We start from the raw sequence: 21,786 nt of genomic DNA, 5'->3' as shown, positions 1-21,786 counted from the left end.
CTTTTAGTGAGCCGAGCCAAAAGAGCCGGTTTTCTAAAAAGAACTGGAATACCCATCACTAGTGTCTAGAATGTGATGCAAAAATGCCATTAAGCCAACCTACTGTCTGTAAATATGATGTAAAGAGGCAGAATAACAATAAATGTTGCCTAAATAAACCCAATTTAAAATCCACCAGAGCCAAACCTAAGTTTTTTAAACAATTCAACATTTACAGTGAATTTTTACATCACTAAATATATCGGCGATTATATCGGCTATCGGCAGCGCCAACTCCCATTATATCGGTTTCATATCGGCCACAGCAAAATCCGTATCGGTCGGGCTCTAGTTTGCTTATAACAAAATGAAAAATATTCTAATGTTTTGCCTGGTAAAATAAACAGATATAAAATATGTCATATGTATGACTTATATAGCCTACGCTAGTGGTTAACTTTTCACACCAAGTACCATTTAAGGGAATATATGTGTTTCGAGTAGACTACTACCAAATCAAAATCTTAGTCTTAATCAAGGGCTGAATTAGGTCTCAATAAAATTAAATAATGGAAAGGGTCAATCTAAATAATGATTAACCCAAAAGAGAACATAATCATTCAGAGACAAACAGCAGACAAATATCATCAGATACAGCCTGCACACCAGTGGTACACGTACTATTTTGAGAAACACTGATCTGTGCGCACAATAATAAAATGTAAATTTTATTTACATTGGCCAAAAGAGTTATAAAAGGCGCTGCACACTGTGTCCCATCTCAGAGAGCAGTTCTCTCTTGCCTAATCTCGATTCCTCATCTGTAAATCCCACCCTTCATGGAGAGAGAGACGTAGGGAGAAGAGCCAAAGAAGAGCCGAGTTGTTTCCTATTGGCTCTCTCTCCAGTCAATCGAAGAGTTGAGGACTTGGGCCGGAGGGTTTGAGGACGCAAACCAGCAAAAATGAGACGCACCCTCCATCGCCATCTTGCTTTTGGCGTTACCGTGGCAACAGAAACATAACATATCAAACGTAGGAAACCAAACGTACTGTGCAATTCGAATGAAAAAAAAAGAGGAATCGATTATTTATTTATTGGTAGCCGAAGACACCCGTGGATCATCATGGTAAGACAACATTTGTTTTGTTTGTTTTTTTTTCTTTGCACATTTTGAGCACCTCACGAGGTGATAATAATGATAATAATTTAGTAAGAAAAAAAAAAAAAAAATATATATAATATATATATATAATATATATATATATATATATATATATATATATATATATATATATTCTTACAAAATTAAATGTATTTGTTTGCTTGTTTGTTTTTATTCTAACTCAGTCAAACACTATTTCCCCAACAAAATCAATAAGTTACTCACCTAGATCACAACCCAATAGTGGGATAAAATTTTTAAAAATACGAATAAGATTAAATATAGGCCTAATTAAATGTACTCACTTTCATATGGTCCCTACCTGGACGACTGTGGCATATAAGTGTAGCCCATGTGGTCTTACTGTTTTATCAATTTCACCAAAATCCAATTTTATTTCTTTATAGGGTTGTGTTTAAGTTTATTTTGACTGGTTATACCAGGTGCTTTTATTTTGGCGGTGCCACTACTTTCCGTGAAGACACGCGGTTCCCCTCAGTTGCTCTGAGGAGAGCAGAGGGAGGTAAGGAGAAGATTTGCTCTCCTGATTTATGTGTAATATTTTTGACACGGAATTCATGTTGACTTTATCTGGACGTTGATTGTGCTTTATAAGGCTTTTGCCATTGTTCTTGTTGATTAAACATGTATGAAATATTGTTTTTTTATTCAAATACAGCAGTTAGAAAATGTTCTGTTAGCATGTAAGTTTGAGCTAGCAAGCACGGTCTCATGTGTCTGTGCCACTTTATTTCTTTGCAGATGTGTGTGGAGCTGTGACATTTGGAGGCTGTATTTTGACCATTTTTGTGTTTCACACAGGTATGAGAGTATTGTATTGTACACCAGTACCAAATGTTATTTCTTTTTCATATATTGTAACTTCTATAACATGTACCATTTGTACATGATTTATTGTTCATTTAAAAATATAAAATAGCCATGATTGGGGGATTTACATGAAAAAAATGTAAAAACTATATGATCACAGTGTAAAAATTTGTTATTGTAATTAGTAAAAATTATTATTACACCTGAGTTGCTCTGAGGAGAGCAGAGGGAGATGTGTGTGGAGCTGTGACATTTGGAGGCTGTATTTTGACCATTTTTGTGTTTCACACAGTAAATCTTCTCTTGAATGGCAAACCCCTGTGTGCGGCTCACTTCATCTACACAACACAACGCAGACGATTGCTAATCGGTCGGTTCAAGCACGCCGGTTACATAAGTCTATGCATTACACAGACTATTGTATCTATCATAACCTCGTGACTTTTGTAGAGAGCAGGATCCATTAACACGAGCTCTAAGAACAGCTCTTATTCTCGTCGGTATCGCTCAAGGGCCTCCACCTCTGAGGTAGATGAGAGCCTGTTTGGGACTCCTAGAAATGTAAGTTTATCTGTCAATGTTTTATCCAAATTGACATGATGTTTTAGGACTCACCAATATTTGTGTGTGTGTATATATATAATATATATATAATATAAATATATATATATATACACACACACACTATATATATATATATATATATATACTATATATATTGTTTTTTTTATAGAAATCAGTCCCAGATAAAGACAAACGAGGTCGCTCAGCACCAAACCCAAGAGATCGTTTTCATGTGTGTGGAGCTGTGACATTTGGAGGCTGTATTTTGACCATTTTTGTGTTTCACACAGTAAATCTTCTCTTGAATGGCAAACCCCTGTGTGCGGCTCACTTCATCTACACAACACAAAGCAGACGATTGCTAATCGGTCGGTTCAAGCACGCCGGTTACAGTGGTGCCGTGACCCGGATCCACATCGCTCAGTTTGGTCCATCGTGGTTCCTGGAGCTGTGGATCAACGCCAGATTGGTCACCAGAGGTTGCTGCTGCCACATCAAGAGTCGACAAGGGGTTTAGCATTTAGGATAGGTCTCATGAAAAGTGAAAAAGACACTTATGTACATAGTTGAGACGTTTTATCACTCTTGTCAAAAGGAGTTCATTCAAGTTTTATTTTGATAATCTATCAGCCCTTGAAAACAAAATGACATTCATTATTGATGAGGGGGAAAAACAAAAGGTTCAAACTGATGTATTCCCTTTTGGTATGGGTAGGGGTAGACCCAGGGTTGAGTGGTCCGAAACTCCAGTGCGAGGTAAAGATAATGTCAGTTCACCTGCGTTTTGTTCTACCCGTTTAATGGAGAATGTAGCTGCTGATGCTAGTCTAGACGAGAATGTATTGGGTGCTTCTGCTGTATCAGACTCAAAGCTAAACACATTGATAACTCACATTGCACAACAAGTAGGACAGACTATAAAAGATCAGTTAAGAAGTGAAGTGGGACAAAGCTTAAATGACACGCCAGCTCAGGGCGGTGCGGGGCAGTTGTCCGGTGAACCCACTTGAACTTGTCAGGTGCAAGATTTGTCCTGCAGCCGGATGTGAGGGAGCCTCCAGTTTTCAGAGGAGATGGTTTGGACAAAAATACAGTGTGTGAGTGGCGAGAGACGATGCAAGTGTATTTCAAGAAGCGAGCTATACCCATTGATGAACAACATTCTGAGATAATGTCAAAGTTAATGGGCAAAGCCAAAGATGTTGTCAGAATAACATTGCGAAGCAGTCCCTCACTGAACCCTCAGGAAAATCCAAACATAATATATGACATTCTCAGGCAGCATTTTAGTGATGTAACGTACTCATGCATGCCAATGGCTGATTTTTACCGTACAGTCCCAATGCCAGGTGAGGCTCCTGTCGAGTACTGGCTACGGTTAAATAAAGCTGTAGATGCCGCTGAAGAGGGTTTGAAAAGGCTGGGGAGAACTATGACTGACCCGTGTCATGAAGCAGCCATGATGTTTGTAAAGTATTGCCCTGATTCCTCGCTTGCTGCTGTTTTCAGATTCAAAGCTCCAGACAAATGGACTGCTAGTGAAGTGCAGGAGCACATTGACCGTTACCAGACAGAGAGAAAAGAGCTCACCCTATGTAAGCCCAAACGCCCACAGCCTGTCACTGTTCATGCACAAACACCTGAGCCCAGCCCCGTCGAACCTGTAAGTCATGTACAGCCAGTCAAACAAAATGAGAGCTCAAAGTCATCTTGTAATGAGGAATGTCTAAAAATGCTAGTGAGCCTTTTCGACCGCACTCTGTCCCAAAATAACCATGCTGTGTCTGATACAATCAAACCTGACTACTTCCAGAGACGCTCATGCAGAGTTTGTCAGTCCCACGAGCACTCCACCCTTGCACATTGCCGACAAAAGCGCTTGTGTTTAGCATGCTTCCAGCCAAATCACATTAAGAAAGATTGCCCTAATGTTAAGCCCAAACAAAAAATGGGCACATCCTCTCAGCAGAACACCCAGCCATTAAACTAACTGGCCTGCATTGGGAGAGGGGATGTGTGGGCTGTGAAGATGATACCCTCAATGGTGGAATGCAACAACACTATGCCAAAGCATGTGCTGAAGCACCGGCTGGTGCTAAAGTCATAATACAAAATACTCAGAGAGTGGGTCCATATGACGAGCTGTTTTACACTTCTGTTAAAGTCAATAACACTCTGGAAATGAAGGGGATGCTAGATTCGGGATCGATGGCTTGTACTCTCAGTGAAAAAGCAGAGTCAGAGATATTGAGCAAAATGCCACTTTCAGACCCCATTCCGTTGAACCGTGAGATTGTGCTCGTAGGTTGTGGTGGGATATTGAGTAAGCCTAAGTGCATGTATGACATTGAGATGCAGTTGTACGGACAAAGCTGTATTGTGCCAGTTCTTGTAGTTCCTGGGCAGCGGGATGATTTGATAATAGGCACCAATGTCATCAGATATTTAATGCGTCAACTCAAAGTAACCAGTGACTATGTGCGCCTTGTTTCTAGTGGCAGCCTCTCCCCGGGGTGTGAGCAGTTTTTGGATCTTATGGCGAACTCTACCCTGTGGCAAGGAGATGAGCTTCCAGATAAGATTGGGACAGTTAAACTGCGGCAGTCCGTCACACTGATGGCCAGGCAAGAACATCTTGTCTGGGGTAAGCTGCCGAAAAATGTGCCCATATCCCCTGGCAGTACAGTTATTGTTGAGCCCACCACTTCCAAGGCAATGCCACGTAACATTGTGGTTGGTCGAATAGTTACACCACTATGGGGCGATCGTTGGGTACCTATGAAAGTAACCAACTTGTCTGACAAACCCATTACTCTAAAGAGCAATGCCAAACTTGCAGATGTATCCGCATGTGTCAATGTAGAGGAGTTCGAGCTTTCCCAAGGGTCGTGTCTGCCTGAAAAACACCCAAAACCAGAGAACTGTGATAGCTGTCCTCTAGATCTAAAAGAGAAACTGCGCCGTGTGGGGCTTTCTGATATAGATATTGACCAGTGCCATACAAGCCAGGGTGGAAGAGAAAAGCTTGTCTCTCTTCTCGAAAGGTATAATGACATCTTTTCTAAACATCCCCTAGATTGTGGTGAGGCCAAAGGTTTCGTGCATCGTATCAGACTTACCGATGAGAAGCCATTCCGTTTGCCCTATATCGCCGCGTCCCACCTGCGCACTATCAGAAACTGAGACAAGTTCTATCTGAAATGGAGGAGCAGGATCTCATTAGGAAGTCAGTCAGCGAGTATGCGTCCCCGCTTGTACTTGTCTGGAAAAAGGACGGGAGTCTAAAATTATATACTGATTTTCGGTGGTTAAATGCTAGAACATTCAAAGATGCACACCCGCTCCCACACCAGTCCGACTGCTTGGCTGCTCTAGGTGGAAATGCCTATTTTAGCACAATGGATCTGACCTCCGGGTTTTATAACATCTCGATGGCAGAGGAAGACAGAAAATACACAGCGTTCACAACTCCGATGGGACTATACGAGTATAACCGTATGCCACAGGGGCTCTGCAACAGCCCCGCATCTTTTATGAGAATGATGCTCAGTATTTTTGGTGATTTAAACTTTACCAACCTTCTATGTTACCTTGATGATGTTTTAGTATTTGCGCCAACAGAACAAGAGGCTTTAGACAGGTTGGAGGTAGTGTTTCAGCGACTGAGGCTACACAATCTCAAACTAAGTCCCAAAAAGTGTCACTTAATGAGGTCATCAGTTAAGTTCTTGGGCCACATAATAGACCGAAATGGTGTTGCGGTAGACCCAGACAAGGTAGAGGTCATATCAAAAATAACAAAAGCTGACCTCATGGAAGATGATGGGTGTACACCCTCGGTGAAAAGAATAAAGTCATTCCTGGGCATGGTACTATACTATCAGCACTTTATCCCAAGCTGTTCTAGTTTGGCCAAGTCGTTGTTTGCTCTTACATCTGGCCAAAAGAAACGTGGTAGGGCCAAACAGAACTCCAACCAAGGCTCGTTTCGTAAGTTAAAGCCCTCAGATTGGACGGAGGAGTGTGAGCTTTCGTTGTCCAGACTTAAAGACAGTCTTCTAAATTGTGTTGTGCTTTCACACCCAGATTTCACTCAGCCCCTGATCCTGTCCATTGACGCTTCATTAGATGGACTTGGTGCTGTATTGTCGCAGGTCTCTGCAGGCGAAAAGAAAGCCCGTCCCATTGCATTTGCAAGCAAAACACTAAGTGCTTCCCAAAAGAAGTATCCTGCTCACCGCCTAGAATTTTTAGCCCTGAAATGGAGCGTGTGTGAGAAATTCAGTCACTGGTTGAGAGGCAATTCATTCACCATATGGACTGATAACAACCCTTTAACCTACATTATGACAAAGCCCAAACTAGATGCCTGCGAACAGCGTTGGGTGTCCAAACTTGCTCCTTATTCCTTTGATCTAAAACACATCCCAGGGACTAAAAATATTGTGGCAGACGCGCTTAGCAGGGACCCGTTCGCTAAAACTGTCAGTCAGAGACTTATAACTGAGCCATATGACCAGCTTGTAGCAGAGGCCGATGGTGTTGCCCCAGACAGTATCCAAGACACATTCCGCCTTAAAGTTCAGTGCCACAGAGTGAAAAGAGCCACAGTCTCTCAGTTAAAACCCCTCTGCACGGCTGATATCGCTGCACTGTTGGACACACACAATGAATGGGAGACTGCAGCGGAAACAAGAGCAGTCCAGTTCATTCAGGCTGTTCAGGACCTGGTACCCCCAGGCCAAGACCCACTTCCTGTATTTACACTGGCAGAGCTACAACATAGTCAGGAAAATTATCCCACCATTTCAGCACTTGTCTCCTTTGTCAGCTGCAAGAAATGCCCATCTAGACGGGAAAGAGCATTATTTGACTCAAAAACCATGATCTTGTTAAAACAGTTTGAGAGACTTAAATTGTTAAATGGAGTTCTTTACAGAGTTACAAAAGATCCGGTCAGTAAACACAAAAGACATCAGTTTGTTCTCCCCGAAAGCCTGAAAGAGAATGTTTTGTATGCTGTTCATGATATAGCAGGACATCAGGGACAGGCAAGGACAATGCATCTCACTAGACAAAGATTTTTCTGGCCAAAAATGGACATTGACATAAGAGAATACATGAAGTGCTGTCAGAGGTGTATTCTGGCTAAGACCCCAGATCCGTCTGCTCGTGCTCCCCTAGAAAGTATTCGCACTTCTGCACCTATGGAGCTAGTGTGCATAGACATTTGGAGTGCTGAGGACAGTAAGCAACACTCGGTGGATGTTCTCGTAGTAACGGATCATTTTACTAAGCTTGCCCATGCCTTTCCTTGCTCAAACCAAACAGCTAACCACGTGGCCAAGAAGTTGTGGGATCATGTGTTTTGTGTGTACGGCTTCCCTGAGCGTATTCAGGGCGCAAACTTTGAAAGTGAACTGATTGCGGAGCTGCTCCGGTTGTCCGGTGTCTCCAAATCTCACACAACAGCATATCATCCCATGGGAAATGGTGGGACAGAGAGATTTAATCGCACCCTTGGGAACATGCTCCGCTCCTTGCCTCTGAAACAAAAGCAAAAATGGCCTCAGCAAATACAGACTCTGACATTTGCTTATAACTCGACAGTACATGAAACAACCGGGTATGCTCCCTTTCAGCTGATGTTTGGGAGAATTCCGAGGCTCCCTGTTGATGTTATGTTCAAACAAGTGTTGAATGATCCAGTAGTGGTAAACCACAAAAGCTATGTTAACACACTCATGTCACATTGGCATGAGGCAGCCAGGATTGCTCAAAGGCACAGTATCAGAGAACAAAGCAAGCAGGCGTTGGGCTATAACAAAAAGGTCAAGGGCACTCACTTGAATATTGGAAACCGTGTTCTTGTTGCAAACAAGGGTGAAAGAGGAAAGAAAAAGTTAGCTGATAAATGGAGTCCAACAGTGTATACAATAAAGGAGCGGAATACACAGAACCACACTTACAAACTGGAGGATCCAGAGGGCGCCACAAAGGTTGTGCACAGGAACTTGCTTTTAGACATCAGTTTTCTGCCTGTAGTACAAACAAGTGATGCAGAGTTGTGCACACCTGATTCTTTAGACGTGGAGAGCAGTATGGATCGGACTAGCTCATGGGTAGAGGGAAACTCAGTGGCAGATATGTCCCAAGAAGGGCGGTCAAGTCAGTGTTCCCTGGGAGCTGAATGCGAGGAGCAGTCCCAATACGAACTGATTCACTCTTCCAACCAGGGTGATTTTAATAGCCTGACTGTTGAAAAAGAGTCATACTTACCTCAGATTCTATCATCCTCTGTTGTTGATGTACCCGGGATTCTACCACAAACTTACCCATATTATGACCAAGGCACTCCTGACATGTTGACTCAGACTAATCCAGAAGTTAATGGGGAGCCGGTAGTCACAACTAGGGTGGGTAGAGTTAGTAAAAAGGTCAACCGTCTGATTGAATCTATGGTTCAGAAGCCTTTGAGTCTGAGAGGTGTTGCAAGTTCACTCAGTAAGAAGTCTCAGTCACTTTTGACTTTGTTCTAAGCAGACAAAGGGATCTTTTTTTCTTTTTTTTTTGTGTGTGTGTTTTCTTTCTAAGTGATATGGAGCCCTGTGTAACCCCCTTACATCCAGTCATTTCAAGTGTTTTAGTAGCAAGGTATTTGTATGGTGTACAAGGCATCATATTAATCCAGGAGAGACAAAGGCCTGATCACCCTTTTTGTTTGCTCTGAACCTATGCTGTGGGTAGCTTTCTAGCTGAACATAAAGCTTAGAGCTTTATTCGAGTCCTTGCTCAGTGTCTGTTGAGTGGATTTTGGCGAAATCTGGGAGGGGTGGATGTAGCCCATGTGGTCTTACTGTTTTATCAATTTCACCAAAATCCAATTTTATTTCTTTATAGGGTTGTGTTTAAGTTTATTTTGACTGGTTATACCAGGTGCTTTTATTTTGGCGGTGCCACTACTTTCCGTGAAGACACACGGTTCCCCTCAGTTGCTCTGAGGAGAGCAGAGGGAGGTAAGCAGCAGATTTGCTCTCCTGATTTATGTGTAATATTTTTGACACGGAATTCATGTTGACTTTATCTGGACGTTGATTGTGCTTTATAAGGCTTTTGCCATTGTTCTTGTTGATTAAACATGTGTGAAATATTGTTTTTTATTCAAATACAGCAGTTAGAAAATGTTCTGTTAGCATGTAAGTTTGAGCTAGCAAGCACGGTCTCATGTGTCTGTGCCACTTTATTTCTTTGCAGATGTGTGTGGAGCTGTGACATTTGGAGGCTGTATTTTGACCATTTTTGTGTTTCACACAGGTATGAGAGTATTGTATTGTACACCAGTACCAAATGTTATTTCTTTTTCATATATTGTAACTTCTATAACATGTACCATTTGTACATGATTTATTGTTCATTTAAAAATATAAAATAGCCATGATTGGGGGATTTACATGAAAAAAATGTAAAACTATATGATCACAGTGTAAAAATTTGTTATTGTAATTAGTAAAAATTATTATTACACCTGAGTTGCTCTGAGGAGAGCAGAGGGAGATGTGTGTGGAGCTGTGACATTTGGAGGCTGTATTTTGACCATTTTTGTGTTTCACACAGTAAATCTTCTCTTGAATGGCAAACCCCTGTGTGCGGCTCACTTCATCTACACAACACAACGCAGACGATTGCTAATCGGTCGGTTCAAGCACACCGGTTACATAAGTCTATGCATTACACAGACTATTGTATCTATCATAACCTCGTGACTTTTGTAGAGAGCAGGGTCCATTAACACGAGCTCTAGGAACAGCTCTTATTCTCGTCGGTATCGCTCAAGGGCCTCCACCTCTGAGGTAGATGAGAGCCTGTTTGGGACTCCTAGAAATGTAAGTTTATCTGTCAATGTTTTATCCAAATTGACATGATGTTTTAGGACTCACCAATATTTGTGTGTGTGTATATATATATGTATATATATATATATACACACACACACACACATATATATATATATATATATATATATATATATATATATATATATATATATACTATATATATTGTTTTTTTTATAGAAATCAGTCCCAGATAAAGACAAACGAGGTCGCTCAGCACCAAACCCAAGAGATCGTTTTCAGCCTAACAAAAATGGTGAAATTGTTCAAATCATCACCAAGGACCTTATTCGTGACCTTAGGTATGTGTCAAGGGACTCAAGTCCACTGTTCAAACAAAAAGTTAAATAACAATTAAAGCCGCGCGCGGCGATGGTGGCCCTCGCCCCGGCGCGCACCGCCCCCCCACGCGACCTCCGGGGACTCGCGACCGCCCCGGCACGCCACTCTCTCTTCCCGACAGCCGCCCAGACTGACAGTTTGTCCATCAGAAAAATTACATAGTGTACCTTTGTTTCTTGGTTCCTTGCTGTCAGATTTTGTCCTGAGAATTTTACACTCTGAATTCTGACAGTTGAATTTGAGAACTTGAAAATATATGTGCAGAATATTTTTAAGGTAAAAAATTTCATTTAGAACTTGAAACACTGAAAGAGTATACTTAAAATTTCAGCTAGTAAAATTTTCAATAAAAATAATTCAACCATCTAATTAAGTTTTGTTTAGAGTGGAAAAAATTTCAAGTTAGAAAAAAAAAAAATTCTAAATGTAATGGAAGAAATTATCTTGTTTTATTGTAAAAAAAAAAATTTAATTATTATTTAAAAAATGTATTGTAAATGGCAATTAAAAATGATGGGCCATTAAGATGTTAAATTTAAAAAATACATGAAGTTACTGTGAACTTAGTCTAAGAAATACAAACAAGTGGTATTATTTTTAAGGACAGATTTTTTATTAAAGTTTGGCACATCAGATACAAATGTAAAAGCAGAAAATTTACATACAATTCCAGTATACATTCTCTACAATTTGAATAAAATGTACATTATAAATAGAGCAGAATGCCTTTATTGTCACGATACACAAGTCCTATAAACAGATTTATATACAGAGTGATTTTACACATGAATTATACAAGTTATTGCACAGATTGTTTTTGTCAGTATATACATTACATTAAGAGTTTTTACAGGTTTGAGTGTCACAGAAATTCACAGTATTAACAAGCAATAATTGTACATACAACTACATATTAAAAGAGGAGAATACATGACATTATATTCACATTACAAGGAAAACATTACACTAGAACCATGATGCATGAGCAAAAAACAATTAGCTGCTACGATATCCAAACCAAAGCCAAACCAATAAAACACCAGGATAAATAGATTCAAAAACACAAGCCAATCCAAGCAAAAACCAACCAACTACACAAACACCGAGATTATCAAGCCTTTATCAATCGCTAATCAGAAAAAAGAAAGCGCACATCAAGGACAATGTTGTAAGGCAACACAACTGCTGAAAATTTAACAGACTAATTGTCTGTTATGTTTTTGTATCGGAAACAACATGCTACCCCTTCGTGGTCACTGAAATAAGTTGGTACAACACGTGTCAACTTCAAATTTTGAGGACTTTAAGTACATGTGATCAATTAAAGTGCCCTGTTCTGTAGTGGGAGAGGCAGCACATTGAACAAATCCTTTTTTTTGCATGAAATGTAAAATATTTGATGATTTCAATATGTTGTCATTAAAGTCTCCCACAATAGTGATGTTACTATAGTTCGAATCAAGCCAATTTATCAGTTTGTTTAAATGATGTTTAAAAAGTGTCATTGGGTATGAAGGTGGTCTGTAGATGACAGCAATGAGAATGTCATGTTCTGTAAAATGTTTAGCCAAACATTCCAGATTAGAAGACTGCAATGAGACAGTGTTGTAAGAATGACCGTCTTGACAGTACATTCCAACTCCACCATGTTGTTGTGTCTGCAATTTTACAAGTGCAGGGTTATGGCTACTTTGATAAGCTAAACTGCGTGGTTGACTGTGGAAACTGTAACCTGAAATGTTATGGGTTTGTTTGAGTGACTGTAGATTTAGCCATGTTTCTGTAACAGCAACACAATGGGGATGGAAGGGCTGCATACATAACTGCAAATCAGACACATGTTGTGGGAGTCCTTGCACATTCATGAAAAACAAGTTGAATACTTGAGTTTCTTGCATGTGTGCAATGACTGGTCAGTGACCACGAAAGGAAGCATTTTGTCTAATGCTGGCCTAATCTTGCCGTTACAGTAAATTTTCTTTAGTTCAAAGTTTTGAATTATGAGGCCTTCCAAACTCCTGACACGACTCAAGGCAACATAGGCTTGACCCGCTGTAAAAGTGTGGTTCAGACCCACCACAGCTTCATCAACGGTAAGACCTTGTACCTTGTGCACTGTGCAGGCCCACGCTAATTTAAGGGGAAACTGCCGCCGCTTCTCCCCCTTTTTATTAGCTTGATCTTCTACTGGTTCTATCCGTGAACCAGTCAGGCCTGGTGGAGTGAGAGTCCGGCTTCTCTTCTGTGCGCCAATTAAGTCCTCGTCAAACTTGACATAAATTGCCAGGGGAAGTCTTCTGTTTGGTGGATTGTCTATGTGGGTTACTGTGCCACATACACCATTCACCAGACCATCTGCTATGTCCACGTTTTTAATCAGCATTACACGTGCATTGACACCAACAGGCAATTCATCAAGTAGCGAGGTGTTTCTTGTTTTAACAACTCCCTCCGTGAATTCAATCAGTTTACCAGTTTTTTTACTGTAGCTGTAATCTTGTGCTGTGATAGTTATGTAATCCGGGCAGGTGATTCGGACCTGTTCGAGATTGTGTCTTTCCACCTGTGTGTTGGTGGGAAAGATATGCAAAGCAGTGGAGTTTTGTCCTGTTTCACGGCTTTTTAAAAGATCTTCATCTTCTGGGAGCATGGGTGTTGATGGATTCAACATTTATATTAATCTCACTGTGTATGTAATGGTAATGTAATCTTCACTTTTGTTATTCAATCATATTGTAATCAATATATCAATATGTGCACTTAAACGATTCTGTTTCTGAGTATTGCAGATTTCATGAGTTTGCAGAAGGTCACGAAGTCCTATCAAATTCAATAACAGGAAACATCTTGGGCGACCATTGCTTGAGGAGGATAAAACTAAGGAGGATGAAATGAGGAGGGCAGACTGACCTTAACTCTGGCCTGAATACTGTATTGAAGTGTTATTTTTGTTTTTCCTGTAAGCAAAGAGGAACTACTCCTAAATGTTTAATGTTTGCATGTTCCCCCTCCCGTTCTGAGAGGAGTAGTTCCCATTGTAACTAGGGGTCCTAATATTGAATAAAAGGCGTGGAGAAACGAGAGAAGGCTTTAGAGAGTATTGGAGTGAATAACAACTAGTTTCATGTAACTAGAGTTCTTCTCTCGGTACTCCCTCCACGCGTGTAAAAGATATTAATCTCTTGTCTTCTCTCTTGTTGAATATTGAGTATAGGTTAAGGTGAACCTTTCTTGACCGGGTCCTTAAGCGGTTCAGCAGATCTGCAAATGTGGTGTCTTGTTGCCATACAACCGTTGTCAACTCCGCAATGCAAAACAAGTCTTCCCACAGATTATAACCAACTCGTACATCATACAAAGGTTTACCTTTTACCGGAGGTAATTGGTAAAAGTCGCCAACTGCAATAATACTAATGTTACCAAATGGGGAATCGTAATCTACCGTGAATGTAAATCAATAAGTTGTATGAAACCATTGAAACTTCGTCTATGATGACAATATGAACATTGTTGAACTGAACTCTCAGAGTATTGAGTTTGTCTTCACTCAGTGGTACGTAGGGGAGACGGCAGTCCATACCAATGCTAAATGTGGAGTGAATGGTTGTAGCCTTTAGATTATATGCAGCTATTCCAATAGGTGCAGTTAGCAGAACGCTAACACCATCTGGAGTAGAACATAAAGGTGCCAAAAGTCTTGTTGCTTCGTATTGTATCGCTCTAATGAGATGACTTTTTCCAGTGCCTGCTCCGCTGGTTATAAATGTGTGCAGAGGCTCTGGGTTTTGATGTGTAATTTTCTGCAAGCACCACTGTCGAATTTGTGTGAAAATGGCCATCTGTTGGTCATTTAAGGATCGAATTAAACTTAAACCCTCTTGTCTAGTTAATGTTTTTGCTTTTTCAAACTGGAGGATGTCTTCTTTTCTAACAGCCAATTCAGGAATTTGTAGTAACTCGGCATGGACTTCCTCTTCATCTCTTTCCACACCTTCGTCCTTATCTTCCAGCCTTTCAAGTTGTTGGGCAGGGCAGAGGGCACACCATGCGTCTTCCAAATTCGCATTCATGCTGACTTCGTTTTCAATTGCTTCCAAGTCATCAGTGTGTTTGTCAAATCTCTTTTGATTTGCATCAACTACAGATTTAACAGAACACTCTGATCCATTGGAAAGAACAATCTGTCCGCTGTTGTAAAATTCTTCAAATGCAGTATATGGTGGAGGCATCAGGTCGTTCTCTGCACGATAAGGGAGAAACAGCTGTAAAATACTCTGAAAGAACTGTTCTGGATGTTGTGTTTGAGAGAACCGGGCATATCGAATAACAGCAGGTTGTGTATTAACTCTCTTAGTTATGGCACCCAGAGAGTTTTGGAGAAGAATTAGGTTCCGGCTGGTTTGACCTTTGCATAATACACGATATTCTAAAACAAAAACGGCAATACACATGTCGTTAAATGTACTGTCATCTGGTCTATTCTTATAACGGTCGGTGATGTTAGTCATCCAAATGTCTTCAGATGAACTGCTTTCCAGTTGCTTTATGGGTTTTGTAAGGCGGACTATGTTATCACCTGTGGGAATAAAAGACACTTTGCAGGAAAACTCTTTGAGATGCATTCCAGTCACTCGATAAGCAGCTTCCTGTGCAGACACCTCACGATTGTTTATGTAAACGCTTCCCAGTTTCTTCATAGCGTCTTTAGCACTCTCGTTGCCTTCCAGCGCTTCCTTTTGTGCATTTCCAAGCAACAAGCCCATTTCTTTCTCACCCTTTGAAATGTAGCTCACAATATAAGCAGCACAAGCATAGCCATCAACCACATACTGAACATCAATATTTGCCTCCCAAATGGACAACAAATCCCAGGTTAGCTTGGTTTATCCAGACTTCATCCACTTCTCTTTTTAAAACAATACATGTATGCCCGTCTAAAACTTGATATGCTTCTTCAAAAACATTCTGTGTAATCCCGACTCTTGCTTGCAGTTCTGCTGTAGTCTTTGCAATTTCATTGTGAAGACCATTTTGTAAATCAGACATGATGGTTTGTGCGTGTTCTTTGCCCATCCGAGTTGGATCATCTGGTGGACACACGCACTCTGCCTCTTCAATTTTTCAAATGGCATTTCGGACAAATGGGTGTTTGCCGTGCTCTTTTGATGAAAGTTCTCTGAGATGGTGGTCGTGGGAATTTAAATCTGCAGACGGTCTTGTTTTTCTGACAAGTTTTAGAGTGATGTTTCGAGTGGGTCTGTAGAGTTTTAACCATTTCCAATAATTTGGGATCATCTTCTGGAAGCTGGCAGGTAACATGTTTATCTACAAAGGAGATGACTTCTTCGTCTGTATTTTGATCAATTCTAGGTGCATCTTGTACCCAGAAAAGGGCGTGGATGTGGGCAGAGCCTCTTGCTTGGAACTCTACCCAGTAAAAATAATCGACAATTTTACCAAGGGGATGAGCAGATGACAGGAGAACAAGCCTCAAAAAACAATGCCATCTATAGTCAAACATTTGAGCTGCAACCACAGGGTTCTTCCTCAGAAGGTTACACCGTTCAGCCTAGTTCAAATCTTCAACCGTCTGTGTTCTTCCCTCTTGGATCAAAAGTGCTTTAAGTAAATTTTGCCAGCGAAGGTCAGCTGCACTGAACGAACAGAACCAGGTTGGAATTCCCAATTGACGAATCATTGCAAAAACGTCAGACCTGCATTGTCTCCAAAAAGCGGGACTACCCAGTATGGGTGACAAAAAACGAAAACCACCATTAAACTGAACAATGTGTTTTAAAGTATTACAGTCATTGTCCTGAGATTCAGCTGCGCTGATTCCATCAAAATGTCCTTTACGTGTGGCAATAGACACGCAAGAAATTACATTATACAAAATCAACGTGCCATCAGCATAAAAAAGGTATTCTAGATTGTTAGCAAATCTAGTGTCAGCATTCAAAAGTCTTAATTTGAAATATTTTGCTAATGTGAGTGGATATTTTCTGGGTGTATGATATGTATTTGTACCGGTCACAAAAATGGCAGGAAAACATTTGGCCTCATTGGTGTGATCATTTAGTGTGCTTACTGGGTTGTTTCCTTCAGCTGGAGCAACACTAATGACATTATCCAGATATTGGTCCAGCGTTTCTTGACCCAAGTCTAAAGGCATAGAGCATGTGTCATTGAAAACGCCGTGCTGTTGTTTATCGTACAGATGTTCATCTTGTGTGGCTTCTTGTGAAGGTGGATTTGTACCTTCGACTGTTGGTTCGACTGTTTCCTCTTCGTCTTGTTGTTCCCCTTCTTGTTCTTCGGGGTCTTCTCTACTAAAATCATTTATCCAGTCTTCATTAAACAAGATATATTCACAAACTGATGTTCGTAATGACCTTTGTAAGACAGTTTGCACTTAAGCTTCACTTGCACTAAGCCGGGGGAGCCAGTGCGCGGCAACAGCTTCTCGGAGCGTTGGGCTATTTCGCTTCTTACACACACGATAGGCCCTCTGATTCCTCGCTGTTTTGTCTTAGGCAAAGTCATGTATTTACAAAACATCATGTTTGGTGAAACAAGATGGGTTTCTATACTGTTTAGCCGTGCAAGTTCCTCTGGTACGGGTGGGAGTTCTAAATTGTTACCACCACATTCAGCTGGAATTTTACCTCTAATCATTTTGCTGTTACAGGTGTAGCATATGTTTAGCTTCCCCCTGTAGTCATGCATAACACAAGGCATAGGACAAGCTGTGTCACACACATGTACATATGTATCTGAAATACAAAAATCTAGATCAGACTGGGAAATGTTCACGTAATGTGACCTTTGGCAAGCCATAACACCAGATTGGAAGAAGCGTTTGTGGCACACACAATACACAAACTGTGGTCCAAATTTTATTCTGTCTAAGAAAGTTTCCTTAACATGATCTAAAAGTTTGGATTTTTTTTTTAGTTGTTGTTTTCTGCTTAGACTTCTGGATACAACACGTTGTCTATGTTCTGGGTTGCTATATTTCTGTTTACTTAAAGTTTTCAGGTAATTGCGGTGGTTTTCATCTGTTGCATATTTGTGGTGAATTTTAGCTTTTAGTAGTTCTCGATGGTCAGAATTGGTTAAATATTTCTGTCTGGTTCTAAACCTTACAATTTGTCTGTGGGTTTCATCTGTTTTATATTTATCAAGGCTATGAAATTTTACTTTTTGTCTATGGGCTGAATTTGTCTTATACTTATGAATGCTTCTATTTTTTGCATTTTGTCTATGGAGTGGATTTGTCTTATACTTATCAATGCTGTGAGATTTTACATTTTCTCTATGTGCAAGATTTGTCTTATACTTATTAATGCTCTGATTTTTTACATTTTCTCTATGGGCTGGGTTTGTCTTATACTTATTAATGCTTTGTTGCTGTAAATGTCTTCTATATGTTAAATTTTGAGAGTATCTTTCTATGCCTTTTTTCTGAAGCATTTGTTGGTATTCTGGGTTATTGTGATATTTATGTAACATTTTTGCCAATTTGTTTTTTTGTACACATTTGTCTGTTTGATATTTTTCTTTTTGGAGCATGACTTGTTTCTTTAAAACATGTTTAGAGCGCCTGGCTGAATTGACTAAACATGTATTAAGTTCTTGTAAGTCATTGGTGTTTTTTCTCTGTGATCGGGTTTTGTAGGGTGGTACATTATTTTGGTGACACAATGTATAGCAAAACTGTCCATGAGGCAAAGAAACACAGATGACAGTTTCATAGTGATTTTCATTACAATGTTGCAAATAAATTCCAGTATCTGATAACAATTTAGTCTTAGAACTATACTTAAGCCACCGATTACTTGTGTATAAGTATAGATATTAAACACCCAAATATAATCAGCCATTGCTTGAATTTCAACTTGAGTAGCCCAAGTGTGAATTTTGTCCATGTTAGTTTTTTTGAATGTATTCTTGAACAGAAGAATATAACCTTCACATAAATTTGTGTATAGATTAGGATATTTTTTCAGCTGTTTTACTGTTGCTAACCTAAATTTTCTGTGATATTTTTGTGTGCCACAAACTGCTTGGGAAATTGCACGGAAAAAACAGTTACCATCAGCAACAATACTTTCATTTTTGCACGGACAGCCCAACAAACCAACAATGTCAACTGGAGAAGAATCAGGTTTTTCATAATCCACATTCAAGGTATTACACAGCTCTCTACAGACTTGTTCATGTAAAGATTTAAAGAACATGGGTGTGATACTCTCTCCAATACATTGTACATCTGAATCAAACACAGGAGCATTTTGCATCTGACTGTCTATGCAAGGATGTGTAGTGGTCAAGTTAACAACAACACCTTGAATTTCAAACAGCCTGTTTTTAAAACCTGCAGCCAATGAGCAAATGTGTCGATATAAATCTTCAAAACAACCAAAATACGCTACAATGCCCTTAGGATCAAATAAACCAGCAGCACTACGACAATGAGAATCAACTACAGCATAGCAACCATTATTACCAATAATAGCACAGGTGTTACTATTTATTGTAAGAAGGCAAGAATCATACTGTGAAACAATCTTGGCTAAACCATCTCTTAAGCTAAAACATGCACCAGCCCGAATGAATTCACTGTCATTTACATCTACATTTCCAGTAACAACATCACCAAATGCAAATGTAAAGTGCTGCCCGTCAACGATGTCTTCCTTTGGCAAATCACCAACAGACATAAACATATGTTGATCAGGTTTATGATGCTTAGCATACATCTGATCACCCAAACGAACTACATTGTCCAAATCAAACTGTGTCCATGTTAACACATTTTTCCTTTTATTTTGGGCAATAGCAACTAAAGCTATGGGCATGCACTGAGTACCAGGGTGCAGTAATGACTGGACACCCTGGTGAAAAGAACCCCGTATGTTGTTTCGGACAGGAAAAGAAGGCCTATTCTGACTGTCTGTAGCAACACATGAAGGAGGATTTTCAACAGCAAGTATTTCCTCATCTGTGATCTCAATGTTAGGACTACCAGCAACAGCAAGTACTTTAGCATCAGAAACATTAAGTGTAATGTCACTCTGACTGCCAGCTACAGTTAGCATTTCAGCATCTGTTACATCTAATGAAACCTTGGCGCGGCGGCCAGCAGCAACATTCAAGGCACGGCGGCCAACAGCAGAAACACTCAATGCACAGGAGCTTGCAACAACATCTGTGGCACGGCGGCCATCAACAGCATAAACTGACTTAACTTTGCAGTCTTCATCAGAGCTTGACTGGTGATCTTGTAGGCTGCGTGGGGATGTAGTCTCTGGCAACTGTAAGGGCACAAAAGTAATAATGTTACTATAGAACTTGGCTGGTGTGATTCCAGCTCCCACAGATGAATGCTGTCGTTGTGTCCTTGGGCAAGACACTGGCGCTGTTGAGTGGTGGGGCTTTGGGCATTGTCGCGATGCCCATTTTATGAAATTTTTCGCCGGGCCGATCGATCTGATACCCGGTTTGGGGACTTTTCGTCGACGTTTAGGCCCTCAAAATTTAGATCCTTTGCAAGGAAAAAAAAATAAAATAAAATAATAATAATAAGAAGAAGAAGAAACCGACGAAGAACAATACCCCTCACCTCTAACGTTGTTAGGAGTACGTCAGTGAATGTTCTGGCAAACTTTTACAAATGAATGTAAAACTAATTTTATGTCACACAATAATAAATTGTGTGCATTCATATAGGTGGCGCTGTATCCCTGATAACTGTATTTGACATATCAATGGAATAAGGGTCATGCAGTGTATAACTGATAGAAATTTCATCACAATCGGACAAAACGTGCATATAATAATTTTTACAATATTTTTTGGGGGATTCTCTGTGCCCCTGCTGGCCAACCGTGAAAAATACACCATGACTGTAATAGACATTTTTGCTTATAATCATGCAAAGAATTTATTCCCCGACTTTGGTCCAAGTCCGATAATATTGACATTTCATGTCTAAGGTAGGGGGCGCTATACTGTTCACTTTTCATATGTTTTATAGTTTATTATATTCAGACCAATATCCCGCATTAGTGATTCAAATTTCAGCACAATCGAACTAAGCATGTCCCTGTAATAATTTAAAAAAATTTTTTTTAGGGGATTCTTTGCGCCCCTACTGGCAAACCGTGAAAAATGCATCATGTCGTAGTAGACTTTTGTGCTTGCATTCATACATAGAATTTAATCCCCAAATTTGGTACAAATCCGATAATGTTGAAATTTCATGTCTATGGTAGGGGGCGCTATAGAGTTCATTTTTCATATGTTTTAAAGTGTATTATATTCAAAGCCATGATCAGGCATTAGTGATTCAAATTTCAGCACGATCGACTAACCCTGTGGTGTGTAATTATTTTTTAACTATTTTTTGGGGGAGTCTTTGCGCCCCTGCTGGCCAATAGTGGAAAATGCCTCGAAAGACGGAAAATGCCAGGCACGTCAGCATGACTATTTTTTATCTTCTATTGTTTTTTATTGCTTTGAAAGGGTTACGGCGACGGGCTACAATCAAGGCCAAGAAACTGAATGAGCTCAGGTAAGACAAGGATACAGTGTTAGTCACTTATATAGAACTTTAAAGGTGCACTTGTCTACCGCTTTGTGGTGTCTCCTGCCTATTTCCATAAATGAAATTTTAATGCTATATTGTGAAATATTCCAGACAAAGAAAAGTTACATAGTACACCAGCAACATGTTAGCTGTGTAGTTTATTAACTATTGGCCCTTGCTTTTCTGCGTTTGTGTGCAGGGCGACTGGGCTCTGTGAGAAGTACTGCAATGAAGTGGAGAGGAAAGCAGGGTTTTGATCTATATGATTTGGAAACATGGTACTACTGTTTTACAAATGTGTTTAAATTAAGATTTAACAGAAATGTAAACTCTAAATCGCTACAAATAAAATTTATGAGTAATGCACCTTTCATGTTTTAGGATGTTTCATGGGCATTTGCCACACACACATCCACATCCAC

General features: G+C 40.1%; 1 pseudogene; it reads right to left on the bottom strand.

The window, feature by feature from the left end:
• Nucleotides 1–10,336: 10,336 nt before the first annotated feature.
• LOC129412609 (uncharacterized) lies at nt 10,337–20,220 on the bottom strand (annotated as a pseudogene).
• Between the last annotated feature and the right edge of the window lie 1,566 nt (nt 20,221–21,786).

This window comes from Boleophthalmus pectinirostris, unplaced genomic scaffold (genome assembly GCF_026225935.1).
Source record: "Boleophthalmus pectinirostris isolate CB_2022bp ecotype Guang Dong unplaced genomic scaffold, ASM2622593v1 HiC_scaffold_9, whole genome shotgun sequence".
NCBI lineage: Eukaryota > Metazoa > Chordata > Actinopteri > Gobiiformes > Gobiidae > Boleophthalmus > Boleophthalmus pectinirostris.
The sequence above is the reverse complement of the archived record's forward strand: the minus strand, read 5'-3'. Positions and strand labels throughout refer to the sequence as shown.